The 17,995-nt window shown below is 44.2% G+C and overlaps 1 protein-coding gene across 8 annotated transcripts in view; it reads left to right on the top strand.

The window, feature by feature from the left end:
* Window positions 1–17,995, top strand: part of cyrib (CYFIP related Rac1 interactor B) — a 149,726-nt gene that overhangs the window by 76,791 nt on the left and 54,940 nt on the right. For all 8 annotated transcript variants that reach the window (XM_033018994.1, XM_033018992.1, XM_033018998.1 and 5 more), the window contains one exon: window positions 17,818–17,853. The gene's annotated coding sequence lies outside the window, so the exon portion shown is untranslated. The remainder of the gene's footprint in view (window positions 1–17,817; window positions 17,854–17,995) is intronic.

A 17,995-nucleotide genomic window follows, 5' to 3' on the forward strand; every position in this document is an offset into this window, starting at 1 on the left:
GTTTGTCCTCTTCCGGTTTGCGCTTGTTAAATTTGCACAAATTTTCTATGTTTCTATGTTACAGCAGCATTATGATTGTCACACTGTAGACATGGGTTTAAACATCAACATGGATGTTGGGGCATTTATATTATGTTATTTCAGATTTATCTAATGCTAGACTAAGTGGGACCCGTTGGGTCTCAGTCACATGGGAAGCCTAGTCCCCCAACACAGCCTGTTCCCCGACACAATACTCCACCACTCACCCATTCCCCTAATGCAACCTGTTCCCCAAACGCAATATTCCAACACTCACCCATAGCCCCTAACTGCGCGGCTTATTTCCCCTCGTACCCCAGCACTCCCTCCCACAAGTCAATGAACTGGCCTCAACCACCTTCTGTGGCAGAGAATTCCACAGATTCACCACTCTCTGTGTAAAAAATAATGTTCTCATCTCGGTCCTAAAAGACTTCCCCCTTATCCTTAAACTGCGACCCCTTGTTCTGGACTTCCACAACATTGGGAACAATCTCCTGCATCTAGCCTGTCCAACCCCTTAAGAATTTTGTAAGTTTCTATAAGATCCCCCCTCAATCTTCTAAATTTTAGCGTGTACAAGCCGAGTCTATCCAGTCTTTCTTCATATGAAAGTCCTGCCATCCCAGGAACCAGTCTGGTGAACCTTCTCTGTACCCCCTCTATAGCAAGAATGTCTTTCCTCAGATTAGGAGACCAAAACTGTACGCAATACTCCAGGTGTGTTCTCAAGATGAGAGTTTTAGTAATAGTACAGAAGAAGATAGATGATATTCATAATGATGCATGTAAATTGCTAGGCGTTAATAAAATCCTCATGACCTCTATCCGTTGCTTTCTGACAACATAACCTGGTCGACCATTTTGTGAATCCAAATGAACAGTTGTGGTTATCCCTTAAATGTGCCCTGATGTATTTGACTAGCTTTCTGTTAATGCAATACAGTTAGTTTATTCTCATATTGTTGTGAGAGATGTTCTAATCTCATAAAAATAAATCTTTCACACAGGTTTGAATAGAATGAATATATTGCTTTTTATTGTCATTCAAACAGCTTGGTTTGAACGAAATTGCATTTTCTACAGTCTTGCATTACAAAAAAACCCAAGACCCACACATAACACAGTTTTCATAAACATCCATCACAGTGGATCTCCAACATCTCCTCACTGTGATGGAAGGCAAAGTCTTATCTCTTCCCTTTGCTCTTCTCCCGCGGTCCAGCAGTCCAACTTCAGCGTCGAGGCGAACTGGGGCTCCCGATGTTAAAGCCCCCGGCGGCGATGGTGAGTCCTGTGGCCGTTTAAGCCGCGCGGGGCGATGTTGGGCCCCGCTCAGAGTCCTTTCTCAGAAGCAAGAATTTCATTGTCCTATACAGGCACACATGACAATAAACTCACTTGAACTTGAACTTTAAACCCTGCGATTCCAGCGGGAGAAGTTGATGTTGCGGGTGCTCCGAAAAGCGGTCTCCCACCAGGAACCTGGAGCTCCCGATGTTACCGTCCACCGGGCCTGCGGCCGGAGCCTCCGAAGCTCCGAAGTCGGATCGCAGCCGCGTGCCACCACAGCTCCTCCCGCTCCGAAGATGGCCAGCTCTGCGATGTTTGGTCCGTAGGCTCCGCGACTGGAGCCCTTAGGCTCGTCCCGGCCGGAGGCCGCCGCCGGCTCCACGATGTTAGGCCCAACGACACCGGAGACCCGACAGGGAAAAAGTCGGATCCCCGTACAGGGAAGAGATTAACGGTATCTCCCCCACCCCCCACATATACACAGCTAAGGAAAAATAATAAAAACTAGAGTCAAGACATACATTTATCGAGACAAAAATTTAAAAAAAGACAGACGGACTGCAGTCGAGCCGCTGCCGATAGGCGCCGCCACACCACATCTGCAATGTCCACACCTGCCTTTTTTGAGTGAAAAAGGTCTCGACACGAAACATCCTTTCCTATTCCTTTCTCTCCAGAGATGCTGCCTGACCTGCTGAGTTACTCCAGCATTTTGTGTCGATCTTCGGGGGTCTAAACAAATATCTACAGTTCCTTCCTACACAATTTGTTTGATCACTTGCTCGGCAGTAAACCCCCCTCTCTTTTCCAGATTTCTCCCAGTGCCATATTTGAACAATGTACAGTGCAGAATTCTAAGATCTAATTCAGCGCAAAATAAATCTGGTTAGGAGTGTGAGCTGTACTGCCCATCTGTCTTTTTTGCCATTTTACTCAAAGGTTGTGCTATTTTCCCTAGTTGTACCGTGATTACAAGAACGTTTTCTATGTTAACACGTTAATAATAACACTAATATTAATGTGTTAACATAGTATATCTTACAAGAAAACTTCCACCACCGAGCGAAACCGGGGGCGCCACCGTCGGTTGTTCATTCGTTCATGCCGCTGTCCGCTGGTTCAGCTTTCTCCAACATCTATTTAAGATAGAACTGCAGATGCTGGAAAAGTCGAAGGTAGACAAAAAATGCTGGAGAAACTCAACGGGTGAGGCAGCATCTATGGAGAGAAGGAATAGGCGACGTTTCGGGTCGAGACCCTTCATCAGACTGAGGTGGGGGGGGGGCTGGAAAAATAAAGGAAGAGGCAGAGACAGTAGGACTAGAAGGAGAGCTGGGAAGGGGGAGGAGGGAGAAGACAAGGGCTATCTAAAATTAGAGAAGTCAATGTTGATACCGCTGGGGTGTAGACTGCCCCAGCGAAATACCCAAGCTTCCTCACTGTCTCCTCACTGCATTTACTGCTGGCTCCAGTCGCAAATCTGAGTTTTTGAGTGATCTGTGAAAGGCATTCATTGATGCTGGAATTCCACTGTGGAAATTGGAAAACAAATCTCTCAGAGGTTTTTTAGAGGAACAGAAACCAAGCGACTCATCATTATGGACAAATTATGTTGACAGCAACTTCAAAATTGGTGTGCACAAAATCAGAGATGAAGTTGCATGCAACAAAATATGGATCTCAATAGACGTGACAACCGATGCTGTGGGGACATATGTTGCCAATGTGGTCATCGGTATACTGGAGGCAGGTCAACCATCAAAGGAGTATTTATTGACATTGGACGTATTGGGGAAGTCAAACAGCTCAACTATTGCTCAGTTGTTTACAGCTTCACTTGCTGTATAAAACACGAGAATGTTCTTCTGTTTGTGACTCAAAGTTTTATTCCCCAAAATGACATGCTTAACTCAAGGACTTCATAGAATTGCCAAGCACATACGTAGCTTGTTTTCAAATATCGATCACCTAGTTTCCAATGTCAAGAAAATCTTCCTCAAAGCACCGTCATATGTGCAGTTGTTCAAGGAAATGGCACCCAAGATTCTGCTATCTCCTCAGCCCGTTTTGACTAGGTGGGGTACATGGCTCTCTGCTGTACTTTACTATACTGCAAATTTTGAAAAGATAAAATAAATCGTCAACTGTTTTGAAGAAGAAGAATCTGCCGCTGTCAGGATCGTCAGTGAAATCATGCAGAAGTCCCTCCACCGCGATCTTGTGTTTGTTGCCTCCAATTTTGCAAACTTCCCACAAGCTATCACTTCCCTTGAGAAACGTGGCGAAACATTAGTGTATAACTTCAATAAAGGTTTTCAACAAAGTAACTTACGATATTCATAAGTTCCTGGCGATGTAGGTAAAGACATACAAGGAAAATCTGAGAGAGTGATTTTAGCTAACAAAGATCTTGAAGAAATACAAAACATAGCTAATGTTCTCAAAGGTAGTTGTAATACACAAGATATCGACATGAATATAGAGTCTGTAGCTTGTTTCGGATATGCACTAGTGACCACAGCTGAGGTAGAAAGAAGATTTTCACAACTGAAACATATTCTGTCTGACAGATGGCATAGTTTAACACCAGATAATTTGAAAAAATATGCTAGTAATTATGTGCAACCAGGCAACTTTGGTCATTTAATGTAGTATACCTTTATATTATCATTTTTAACCATATTTTGGTGGTGGAAATAAATGCCTTTTTATGCCTTTTTTTAAATCAATAAATGCCTTTTCAGGCCTTTTTTGTAATTTTATTATGCCTTTTTGCCTGCCTATTTCAGAGATTTTTATTGCCTAACATCCTGGCTCTACTGATAAGAAACCCCACAGTTTTACAACTTCCTCCTTCAGCCATGGTGGACTGACTTTGGGTGTAAGTGACATAGAGACATATAAAATAGGTGCAGGAGGAGGCTATTCGGCCCATCTAGCCAGCGTGGAACCATTCATCGTGATCATGGCTGATCGTCTCCAATCAATAACCCGTGCCTGCCTTCTCCCCATATCCCTTGATTCCACTAGCCCCTAGAGCTCTATCTAACTCAAAGTGACAAGTGACAGCTAGGTTATTTTGTAAATGCTTATTGCTATTGGGAGCAATGTTGGGGTGAACAGATTTTATATGGTTCTCCTGGTTGCTCTTGTTCTCAAACTTCAGGAGTAGGACAGAGTTTGCACTGTCAACATGAACTTCCTCAAGATTTCCCCCAGCCTGTCGGGCATTGTCTTCATTGGTGGTTCTACAGTATTACGTATACTCTGGAAGGTTGTGAAAATGTTTCGTCCATTGATTAGAGGTTGCTCTATAAAACATGTTGGGTAGGATGCAGCAGTTATGTGCCTGGAGCAGGTGCTGATTGTGGCTATTAGGGAGGGCAGGACCTTAAAGTGAGAATAGTATGTGTGCATTTGCTCAGCCTTGTTCAGCGCAAGCTGTTTGAGTGTATTCAGCAGCATAGTCAAACCGTTTGATGCAGCAAATGCAAGTATTGGTGATATTGACACTGAAGTGTAGCCCTTGATCTTTATGATCAGCCATTGTTCTTACCATTTTTGCATTATCTATTACTCTGTTAATGTGAGCCATCTATACTCATTAGTCAGGTCTAAAGCCCACATTTATAGAGCAGATAGATCAGAGGAATGATTCCATTCAGATTTGTTTAAGATACCAATTCTTTGCTATTCAAATGAAAATTAGTACCTTATAGAAGCATAGAAACATAGAAAATAGGTGCAGGAGTAGGCCATTCGGCCCTTCGAGCCTGCACCGCCATTCACTATGATCATGGCTGATCATCCAACTCAGTATCCTGTACCTGCCTTCTCTCCATACCCCCTGATCCCTTTGGCCACAAGGGCCACATCTAACTCCCTCTTAAATATAGCTAATGAACTGGCCTCAACTACCTTCTGTGGCAGAGAATTCCAGAGATTCACCACTCTCTGTGTGAAAAATGTTTTCCTCATCTCGGTCCTAAAAGATTTTCCCCTTATCCTTAAACTGTGACCCCTTGTTCTGGACTTCCCCAACATCGGGATCAATCTTCCTGCATCTAGCCTGTCCAACCCCTTAAGAATTTTGTAAGTTTCTATAAGATCCCCCCTCAATCTTCTAAACTCTAGCGAGTACAAACCGAGTCTATCCAGTCTTTCTTCATATGAAAGTCCTGACATCCCAGGAATCAGTCTGGTGAACCTTCTCTGTACTCTCTCTATGGCAAGAATGTCCTTCCTCAGATTAGGAGACCAAAACTGTACGCAATACTCCAGGTGTGGTCTCACCAAGAACCTGTACAACTGCAGTAGAACCTCCCTGCTCCTATACTCAAATCCTTTTGCTATGAATGCTAACATACCATTCGCCTTCTTCACTGCCTGCTGCACCTGCATGCCTACTTTTAATGACTGGTGTACCATGACACCCAGGTCTCGTTGCATCTCCCCCTTTCCTAATCGGCCACCATTCAGATATAAGTCTACTTTCCTGTTTTTGCCACCAAAGTGGATAACCTCACATTTGTCCACATTATACTGCATCTGCCATGCATTTGCCCACTCACCCAGCCTATCCAAGTCACCTTGCAGCCTCCTAGCATCCTCCACACAGCTAATACTGCCCCCCAGCTTCGTGTCATCCGCAAATTTGGAGATGTTGCATTCAATTCCCTCGTCCAAATCATTAATATATATCGTAAATAGCTGGGGTCCCAGCACTGAGCCTTGCGGTACCCCACGTCACTGCCTGCCATTGTGAAAAGGACCCGTTTACTCCTACTCTTTGCTTCCTGTCTGCCAGCCAGTTCTCTATCCACATCAATATTGAACCCCCAATACCGTGTGCTTTAAGTTTGTATACTAATCTCTTATGTGGGACCTTGTCGAAAGCCTTCTGAAAGTCCAGATATAACACATCCACTGGTTCTCCCTTATCCACTCTACTAGTTACATCCTCAAAAAATTCTATAAGATTCGTCAGACATGATTTACCTTTCATAAATCCATGCTGACTTTGTCCAATGATTTCACCACTTTTCAAATGTGCTGCTATCCCATCATTAATAACTGACTCTAGCAGTTTCCCCACTACCGATGTTAGACTAACTGGTCTGTAATTCCCCGTTTTCTCTCTCTCTCCCTTTTTAAAAAGTGGGGTTACATTAGCTACCCTCCAATCCTCAGGAACTACTCCAGAAACTAAAGAGTTTTGAAAAATTATCACTAATGCATCCACTATTTCTGGAGCTACTTCCTTAAGTACTCTGGGATGCAGCCTATCTGGCCCTGGGGATTTATCAGCCTTTAATCCATTCAATTTACCTAACACCACTTCCCGGCTAATCTGGATTTCACTCAGTTCCTCCATTTCCTTTGACCCCGCGGTCCCCTGCTATTTCCGGCAGATTATTTATGCCTTCCTTAGTGAAGACGCAACCAAAGTAGTTATTCAATTGGTCCGCCATATCCTTGTTCCCCATGATCAATTCACCTGTTTCTGACTGCAAGGGACCTACATTTGTTTTAACAAATCTTTTTCTCTTCATTATTCAGAAGAGAATGTCTAAAAATGTGAAAGATAGCAGGAAGCAAATTAACATGAAGGAAAACCGCATAGCAACAAATATCTTCCTTCTTAGGAATTCCCCTAGAATCCAGGATGACGCTTCCACAAATGGTAGTCTATAGGATTGTGTTTTTCTGTACTGTACTAATATGTTGTATTGCCCTCAAGTGTTTACATTGCACTGTGGTAAATTGAGTTTATGGGCTTCACTTTGAAATTCCAACTGTAATAACCTCAAAATACCATTGGTACCTAACGGAACTGGTGAGAATAATTCAGCTATTGCTCCAGAAATTGGAGAGTGTAAGAAAGAACTGGAGATGCTGGAAAAATGGAAGGGAGACAAAATTGCTGAAGAAACTCATAGGGTGAGGCAGCTTCTATGGAGAGGAGGAATAGGCGACGTTTTGTGTCAAGACCCTTCTTCAAATAGATGCTACTTCAGCCTCTGAGTTTCTCCAGCATTTTTGTCTACCGTAAAAATTGGAGAGTATCATTTTCTATTTTTCCATGCTCACACATAGCCCTCTGTTACTACTTTTGAGGATTAGAATGTACACATATTCCCCGACTTGCGCAGAAGGCAACCTATGTAAACTCGTACGACAGGCAACATCCCTGGAGAGAAGGAATGGGTGATGTCACCTATTCCTTCTCTCCAGAGATGCTGAATGTCCTGCTGAGTTACTCCAGCATTTTGTGTCTCCCTTAGATTTAAACCAGCATTTGCAGTTCTTTCCGACACATTCTGTACTTGGTCCCTCGTGCCATCAAGGCAGTTTGAAATTTTCACAACACAGTATGATCACTTGAGTTTACGTTGGCAACAAGCCAGCAATGGCAGCAGTTCCATCTGATGGGGAGTCCATTCCATACATTAACTACTTACCGTATTTTCCGGCAATGAAGATGCTATTTTTTACTCAAAAATAAGGCACGAAAATTTACCTGCGTCTTGGAGGCCGAAGATGTTGCTGTACTGAGGGATAGCCAAGACTATCCCTCATTGCTGGCAGCTGATGGGAAGCGACTGGGGGGGGGCGGTGGAGAGTTCCTTTCAAAGCGTGTGGGGAGTCTGGCCAGGGGTAAAGTTGCGGGGAGGGCAGGAGTGTTGAGAAGGAGGGCGTCGGGGATCATGCCAACAACTCACGCACTCACCGCTGCCGCAGTGCTCCGGGCACGGAACCACCGCATTGTGGCCGGGGAGGGAAGTAGCTCGAATGGCTGTGAGTGGCTGCTGGGACCGGACAGCGGAACCGGCTGCCACCTCAATGCCTTCTGCCCGCCCGCCAGCCAGCCACAGTGTCCTTCGGCGGTGGAGGTGGTGGTTGGCGGGTATCTACTGGGCGGAAGGCTGGCTGCTCCGTACTGGTCTCTTTCTCCCTCTCTCTCTCTCGCGCTCTCTCGCTCTCTCCTCACCTCTCTTCAATGCAGATTCTTTCCTGAGTCTTCTAAACAAAGAATAGTGTCTTGTCATGGTCTTTGCTATCCGGATCTGTTAGAATGCTTACAAATGCAAGAATCCTACTTAAACTGTTCCAGTGGGAAAGTATAGAAATAGCATATTTGCTACATATAATCCAGTGCTTTCATACACTCTACCATTTTCCTTCTCTACTCAAACATGTGAATAACTGCAATATCCTCCTTGTATTACAGTAACCAGTGCAATATTCAATGCGCAGTAACACCAATGTCAGCAATATTACAGGGTTTCTCAATATTTGCTGGGTGATTCACTATTTTGTTTTCAACATGGTTTGATTTTAGACAAGCTGAAAGTTTCAGAAGAGCAGGAGTTTTGAAAGAGGCCTACCAATTACCGGGGCCCTACAGTTAACGAGCTGAGGGAGGTGAGCAAGCAGAAAGCAGTTTGCATCCTTGAGTGATTTAGATTAGATTAGATTAAACTTTATTAATCCCCTTATTCAGGGGAAATTCTGATGTCCTTGCAGCACACTAATAAAAATACAACATAGCATTCAAAAAGAAGTTCAACACAAAAACATCCCTCCACAGTGATTCCCACTGTGGGGGAAGGCACAAAGTCCAGTCCCCATCCTCTTGTCCACCCAAAGTCGGGCCTATTGAGGCCTCCACAGTCGCCGCCACGGCGCCCGATGTTCTCGCCGGGTGATGGTGCTCCAGCGTCGGGAGAACCCCCAGCGGCTTGGCAAGAGATCCCAGGCTCCGGGATGTAACGTTCAGCGCCGCAGCTGGCCGCTCCACAATGTTCTTATCGGCGGTCCCAGCATAATGGAGTTCCAGCGCGGCGACCCAGGAAAGGCATCGCCCGCTCCGCAATAGCGCTCCAGCGCTGCGCCGCCGCCAAAGCCGATGTTCTGCGCCGCCGCCAAAGCCGATGTTCTGGCCAGGTCCCCTCAAGGAAACGTCGCTCCAGGACCCGCTGGTAGGCCGCGAGGACAGGTCGAAGTCGCTGCTTGGAGGAAGGCAACCCCTCCGACCAGGTAGGGACTCGAAAAGCAGTTTCCCCCTTCCCCCCCACCACCCCCCACACATAAAAAGATTAGGCCCCCTGACTACACACTCAACGTACTAAAAATAATAAAAAAGAAGGGGAAAAAAACGGACAGCTGCAGGACAGGCAGCCGTTCAGGACAGCGCCTCCTCTGGACTTGCATCTTATCTTAGTGGTTGTATCGAAGGAAGGTAAATGCAAGTGGAGCGGTCGTGTGGAGGGCAAGTGTGGTTTGTGGGACTTTGGCTTGAGAGGCTTCAGCATAGTGACAATGGGTATGGTGTTTTTACATTTTATTCATACACTTTCCTTGAACTAGTTAGGGTAGATGTATGGTCATCCTGCAGGATGTGGGAAGTCAGGGAAATGCGAGGTGCGTCCAGCTGCAGCTCTTTACAGACCTCGTTAGGGAACTGGAGCAGCAACTGGGCGATCTCAATATCAACCGGGAGACTGTGGTCACAGATAGGCATTACAGTGAGTACATAGGCATACCTATGGTAGGGGCAGTAAGGAGATAGGCGAGCACAGGAAAGGGAAAGAGACACAGAATACTGGAGTCCCCTTCAGGGGGGTGGGGACAGGAGGAGGAGAAATGTCTGTTCATGGGAGGGTAGCAACAGTCAGATAAGTGGCATTCAACCTGGCTCCTTGGCACAGTGGGGAAGGGTGTAGAGCAGAGCGGTAGTGATAGGAGACTCATTAGTTAGGGGCACCGGCAGGACATTCTGTAGCAGCAAGCAACACTCCAGGATGGTGTGATGTCTCCCTAGCACAAGGGTCCAATGTGTCTCAAAGCTGCTTCAGAACATTCACACGCATGAAGGTGAGCAGCTGGTAGTCACTGTGCACATTGGCATAAATTACATAAATAGGGAAAGGGATAAGGTCCTGCAAAATGAATATAGAGAGTTAGACAGAAGATTATAAAGCAGGATGCTGAGAGTAATAATTTCCAGATTACTTCTGGTGGAACATGTTACGATGATGGTACGAATAGGAAAATATGATGGATGAATGTGGGCTCAGGAGTTGTACAAGGGGCAGGGATTTGGATTTTTAGACTATGGGGTCGCTTCTGGGGCAGAGATGATCTGCACAAGAGGGATGGGTTACATCTGAAATGGAGGGCGACCAATATCCTTGCAGCGAGGTTAATTAGTGCTACATGGGAGGATTTAAACTAGACAGGAAGGTGGAGGGGAACCAGAGAAGTAGGTCAAAAATTGGAAGGTGTGATGGGAAGGTTGCGGTCAAGCCCATTAAGTCTCAAAGGAAGAACAGACAGACAGAGGTGAAGGACAGACAGGGTGAGGGTGAAGGAATATGATGATACTGATAGGCTGAAATGTGTTTATTTCAATGCAAAGAGTATTGTGGAGAAAGCAGATGAACTTAAACCCCTGTCCCACGGTACGAGTTCATTCCAAGAGTTCTCCCAAGTTTGCCCTGATTCGCTCGGATATTTACGGTAATGGCCACTCGTCGGTACTCGGGGCTCTCGTGGACATTTTTCATCATGTTGAAAAATCTTCACGAGTCTTCCCGTGCTTACCTGCCGTTAGCGAGTCTTCCTGAGTACCTGCTGTTAGCGCTAAGAGGGGTCCCCGAGCTCCGACATACCCGCTACGTTCATTCTCTGATTACTACGAGTTTGATTTTTTTTAAACTCGGGAGAGCTCTTGGAATGAACTTGCACGGTGGGACAGGGCTATGAGTTGGTGTTTGTGACGATGATGTGGCCAGTGCAGAAACGTGGTTGTGAGAAGGACATGACTGGCTGCTCATTGTTCTGGGGATCAATAGGGAGGCAAAAGAGGTGGAGGAATTGTGCTACAAATCAGAGACTGGCATGTCGGCACACAGAGAGAACCTACTGGAGGCGTTTGTTTGCTGAGGCAATATGGGTAGAGCTTAGAAATAGGAAAGGTGCTAGATTTCTACAATTCTAATGAAAATGCACAATAGCAAGAGAGATAAAGGAACAGCTATGGTGACAGATTACCGAAATATGCCAAAGCGACAGGGTTGGCTTAGTGGGTGACTTTAACTTCCTCAATAGTGACTGGAACTTGTTTACTGACAAAGGCCGAGATGGGGCAGAATCTGTGAGTTGTATCCGAAGGTTTCTTGAAACAGTGAAAAGACTACACATGATTACAATCAAGCCGTCCACAATGTATAGATAGAGGAAAAATGGAATAACATTATTGCACGGTAAACTCTGATTAGTCCGGGGGCCTCCAATGTGGTAGATGGTAGCTCAGGACCGCTCTCTAGTTGGCAAGAAACTGTCTCTGAATCTGGAGGTATGTATTTCCACACTTCTGTACATCTTACCTGATGGGAAAGGGGATAAGAGGAAGTGGCACTTATCTTTGAATATGCTGGTGGCCTTACCGAGACAGCATGAAGAGAAGTTGGAATCAATGCTGTTGTCCGCAAATTTGTCAGATGAATTGGAAATGTACTTGACTGCACTGTCGTGGGTGAATAAAGAGTAAAGAAGCGGGCTGAGAACGCATCCAGGCGGAGCACCAGTGTTGAGGATTGTTCTTCACTATCCTCACTGATTGTCATTCGGTCAAATGGTCAAGGAATAAGAGTATCTCTGACACCTATACTAATCAAGAAGTACAGATTGTGGTCTGTTGATCAGAAAGTAGAGGATCCAGTTGCAGAGATGCATGTTGACTCCCAAGTTCCTTTTGTTTGGTGTTGAGCTTGGATGGGATAATAGTATAAAAAGCAGAGATGTAATCTATGAATAGAAGTGTGGCATAGGTGTCTCTCTTATCCAGGTGTTCCAGACATTAGTGTAGGGCCAATGAGATGGCATCAGCTTTGAACCTGTTTGTATGGTAGGCAAACTGCAGTTGGTTAAGGTTGCTTGGCAGACTGGATTTAATGTGTTCATTTGATAACGTTCACTTCTTAATAAACAGATAACTCACAAAAACGTTAGGTAAACCAACTGAAGCTTTACTGATCATCAGCCAGCGGAAGTGACGAGGATACACCAGTCAAGTAAGGAACAGGCACTTGACTTCCCCGTGCTACCACTTCAATGATCAAAGATTTGCATGGTATTTTTATATTGTGTCACTTAATCACATTCCTAAGATGTTAGTGGTCATATCACTTAATCACATTCCAAAGATATTAGTCATGGTCACAATATTCAGACAATACATATGACTAAACGACGAGTCTGAGCTTGTCTCTCTTATCAATTGGTAGACACATTTCAACGGCACCGGTCATTGTCTCAATATACATCGACCTGAGACAAGCCCGGGTTTGTTTGTCTGTCTGTCTCTGTCTCTGTCTCTGTCTCTGTCTCTGTCTCTGTCTCTGTCTCTGTCTCTGTCTCTGTCTCTGTCTCTCTCTCTCTCTCTGTCTCTCTCTCTCTCTCTGTCTCTCTCTCTCTCTCTCTCTCTCTCTCTCTCTCTCTCTCTCTCTCTCTCTCGCTCTCTCGCTCTCTCGCTCTCGCTCTCTCTCGCTCTCGTTTTGAGGTATTTGTTTGAACTTTAGCAGATGGGATGTGTATACACTTCAGAATTCATTATGCTACTATCATCAACAGTTGTATCATCAATAAAGATAAATGAGCCAGTACCTTCAGCAGCCAAACATGCCCAGGCCATAACACCCCCGCCACCGTGTTTCACAGATGAGATGGTATGCTTTGGATCTTGGGCAATTCCTTCTCTCCTCCATACTTTGCTCTTGTCATCACTCTGATATAAGTTAATCTTCGTCTCATCTGTCCACAAGACCTTTTTCCAGAACTGTGGTTGCTCTTTTAAGTACTTATTGGCAAACTTTAACCTGGCCTATTTTAGCAGTTAACCAATGGTTTGCATTTTGCAGTGTAGCCTCTGTATTTCTGTTCATGAAGTCTTCTGTGGACAGTGGTCATCGACAAATCCACACCTGACTCCTGAAGGGTGTTTCTGATCTGTCGGTCAGGTGTTTGTGGATTTTTCTTTATTATAGAGGGAAATCTTCTGTCATCAGCTGTGGAGGTGTTCCTTGGCCTGCCAGTCCCTTTGCGATTAGTAAGCTCACCAGTGCTCTCTTTCTTCTTAATGATGTTCCAAACAGTTGATTTTGGTAAGCCTAAGGTTGGCTGATGTCTCCAACAGTTTTATTCTTGTTTCTCAGTCTCATAATGGCTTCTTTGACTTTCATTGGCACGACTTTGGTCCTCATATTGATAAACAGCAATAAAAGTTTCCAAAGGTGATGGAAATATTGGAAGAAAGACAAGGTGCTGAGAGCTCTCTTAAAGACTCCTTAATGGCTGCATTAAGGAGGCAATTAAACACAACTGAGCAATTACAAATGCCTGTGAAGCCATGTGTGGAAAACATTATGGTGCCCTGAAATGGGACTATGTATAAACACAGCCGTAATTTCTGCGTAGTGAAACCTCAATGTATTAAAATGGCCTTTAATAAAATTTGATAATGTGCACTTTAACCACATGTGATTTATTCTATTAAGTATCTCAAATTGTGGAGTACAGAGGCAAATAAATAAATAATGGATCTCTGTCCCAAACATTATGGAGGGCACTTCAAGGTTCATCATCGACATGCACTTCTCCACGCATTTGCTTATGAGGTCAGTCACAGCAGTGGCGTGCTCACTCAAATTAGCTGCAGATTCCTTGAATATGGACCAGTCCACTAACTCAAAGCAGTCGCATAGGATGTCATCTGTGTCTGCAGACCAGCATTGAACGACTCTGTACCTGTCCTCCTGCTTCAGTTTTTGTTTGTCAAACCAATTTTTCATTCAGTTTTGGATAATCCAACCTGAGAAGGGAACATAAAGGACCTTGTGAACTGAGCTTGGTCAAGTGACTGCTGTTACACTAGAAGAGCATTTTGGGGATAGTGATCACAGCTCACACACCATTATTTTAATCTGATTGTTCAACAATCTACCTATCTCCACCCCCCCCCCCCCCCACCCTTGCCAGTGTTCACCGATAACCTGCCACACTTGTCCTACCCCTCTCTCCTAGGTTTCTTTCTCCCCCACTCCGTCCACAATCAATCTGAAGAAGGGCCTCGACCTGCAATGTCACCATCCGTGTTTTCCAGGGATGCTGCTTGACCCACTGTGTTACTCCAGCACTTTTTTTATTTTCCCCCCATATGCTTTAAGATTGTTTTGAATAGGGAGAAGGTTAGACTTTGTGGGAGGATACTAAATTGGAGCGAGGTAAACTGCAACGCTATTAGGCAGGAACACGGGAGGGTACACTGAGAGCAGCCAGTTGTTATTGGGTAAGTCCACATCTGGACTTAGTTTAAAGGCACATTCACTGAAGTTAAGAAAAGGATACAGATTGCAAAGTCAGGAAACCTTGGATGACCAAAAAGGTTGTACATTTGGTCAGAGTGGCAAGGTTTATTAAGAGAATGGAATCAGATAGCACCTTTGAGGAATATAAAGAAAGGAGTAAATAACTCAACCAAAACCGGCCAAAAGGGGCCACAAAATGGCTTTGGCAAGACGGATTAATGAAAATCCCAAAGTTTTCTATATCTATATTAGAAACAAGCATCAAAGGCAGTTTGAGATCTTCTTATTGAGTCCACACACAAGATTAGAAGTTGTTCAGTCAGAGAAGTTGTTCTCGGCATCTGCATACAGTGGTGTCTGTCTTGCTTTCTTGTGCATGGTGGTGAAAAGATTGGTGTAAACAGGGCCGCGACGTGAACACTCTTTCCTTGGCCCCAGTTTGAGATTAAATAGGACGTTTTGGGACTTTTAAAGAGCATGTAGGTGAATGAATTCCCAGGACCTGATAGGATTTATCCCAGGTTATTAAGAAAGGAGATTGCAGGAGTCTTGACAAAGATCTTTGTGTCTTGTCTATCTACAGTCGAGGTATATGCTAAGAGAATGGAGCGGCTGGGCTTGTATACTCTGGAATTTAGAAGGAGAAGAGGGGATCTTATTGAAACATATAAAATTATTAAGGGTTTGGACACTCTAGAGGCAGGAAACATGTCCCCGATGTTGGGGGAGTCCAGAACCAGGGGCCACAGTTTAAGAATAAAAGATAAGCCATTTAGAATGGAGGCGAGGAAACACTTTATCGCACAGAGAATGGTGAGTCTGTGGAATTCTCTGCCTCAGAGGGCGGTGGAGGCCAGTTCTCTGGATACTTTCAAGAGAGAGCTGGATTGGGCTCTTAAAGATAGCAGAGTCAGGGGATATGGGGAGAAGGCAGGAACGGGGTACTGATTGGGGATGATCAGCCATGATCACATTGAATGGCAGTGCTGGCTCGAAGGGCTGAATGGCCTACTCCTGCACCTGTTGTCTATTGTCCCAGGGGTCCAAGTCCGTAATGGGCCTGTCCCACTATATGAGTTTACCCAAGAGCTCTCCCGAGTTAAAAAAAAAATTAAACTCGTGGTAAGCACGTAGAATGTACGTTGCGGGTACATCGGAGCTCGGGGAGTCTCTTAGCGGCTCGTAACGCTAACGGCAGGTACGCGGGAAACGCGGTAAGCTCGTGAAGACTCGTGAAGATTTTTCAACATGTTGAAAAATCTCCACGAGAGCCCCGAGTACCCACGAGCAGCTATTACCGTAATTCTCCGAGTTTGAATCAGGGGAAACTCAGGAGAACTCTTGAATTAGCCCGTACAGTGGGACAGCCCCATTACTCCCTGAAAGTGGCAACACAAATAGATGGAGTGGTAAAGAAGGTATATGATATGCTTGTTTGCATGAATAGTTCAGAGCATTGTATATAAGAGTCAGGAAGTCATGATACAGCTTTATAGGACTTTGGTTGGGGTGGAAGATTGCAACCTTCACGCAGTCCGCCCTGTTTCGACGAATGCAATCAACACGCCGTGCACAATCAAATAAGATCAAATAGAATAAGTTGTCCTACAACTTTAGGCTTTGCACGTCATACCGAAGAAGAAGATAGGACTTTGGTTAAGCTGCATTTGGAATATTGCAAGCAGTTTTGGTCACCCCATTACAGGAAGGATGTGGTAGCTTTGGAAAGGGTGCAGTTTAGGTGCCTGGAGTAGGGGGTATTAGCTATAGGGAGCAGTTGGACAGGCTTGGATTGTTTTCTCAGGAACATCGGAGGTTGCATGGAGACCTGATATAAATGTTTAAAATTATGAGTGTAGATAGGATAGATGGTCAAAACCTTTATCCCAGGATGGAAAAATCAAATAATACAGGGCAGCGTTTAACGCAAAGGACATGCACGGGGCAAGTTTTTTTACACAGGGAGTAGTGAGTGCCTGGAACGTGCTGCTGGGGTGATGGTTGAGGCAGATACAAAAGTGGCATTTATGAACATTTTGGATATGCCTATGGATATGCAGGAATAAGGATTATTTGCAGGCAGATAAGAGTTGGTCTCGGTATCATGTTTGGCACAGACATTGGGAGCTGGAGGGCCTGTTCTTGTGATATACTGTCCTGTTTTAACACTGACGCTTTAAAACATCCCAACTTCCAGTTTGGTTTACTCACTGAACATTGTCACATTATCTTTAACTTATTGTAAATATGTTCAAATGTGCCATGAAAATGAAAAAAAAGGATATACTTCATAACCTGCTGTGCATTGTAGTAGGAAAAGGCCAAAGACCAATCAACTGCAAATAATGCACATTGAGAAGTTTGCAATATAGTATTGACAAAGAATTATGGTACATTCATTTATTGAACTGAGCAACAACATACATTTCAAACTACAGAAAATGTGAAATTAGGTGATCAAAGACTTTGTCAGAGATATATTTTAATGGTCCTGTGAGGACATGTCCATGTTCAATATGTCAATTTCAGCATTTTGGCTTAAGGGCCTGTCCCACTTTCACGACCTAATTCACAACCTTTTTTACTCATGGACATTTTTCATCATGCTAGGAAAACGCCCCGACCTACTTGATGCCACGAGTACCTACGACTAGCATCACGGCTTGCTACGAACTACCTACGACTTCCTACGACCTCGTGATGACCATGCTGCGAGTATGAGTCAAGGGCAAACTCGGCAGAGGTCGTGAATTAGGTCATGAAAGTGGGACAGGCCCTTAAGGCAGGTGGAGGCGTAATAAATAGCCAGTGATGAGGTAGAAGAAGAAAAGATGCCTCTATGTCAATAATGTGAAGAATAAAGGTAATTTGGATGTTAAATGAGGGGAAGCAAAATATTTAGAAGTGAGGAACGAATAGTAAAATGCAAACTGAAATAATATGCTACCATGATGCATGTTAAAGCTTACCATAGGATCAACAAATACGTGTTTCAGTGTTTATCAATACATTGTGAGTATAGATATAGATACAGCGTTATAAATACATTAAATACAAATTTGTATTTGATTGATGAAATTACAAGTAAAGGCATACAGATTAAAAATATATTTCCTTTTATATTTGATTCCAGAGTGGGAGCCAACACGTAAAGCAGCAGAAGTTCTAGGTAAGTGCTAATGCACTTTTTAAAACATTTCAAATGTATATGATTACATAAATTAAAAGGTTTCTTTGGGTAAAATACTAAAGATTGAGGGAACATGCACATAAATTATTATAAGGAATGATTTAACTTCAATAACCAAGCT

Source organism: Amblyraja radiata, chromosome 4 (genome assembly GCF_010909765.2).
Source record: "Amblyraja radiata isolate CabotCenter1 chromosome 4, sAmbRad1.1.pri, whole genome shotgun sequence".
Classification (NCBI taxonomy): domain Eukaryota; kingdom Metazoa; phylum Chordata; class Chondrichthyes; order Rajiformes; family Rajidae; genus Amblyraja; species Amblyraja radiata.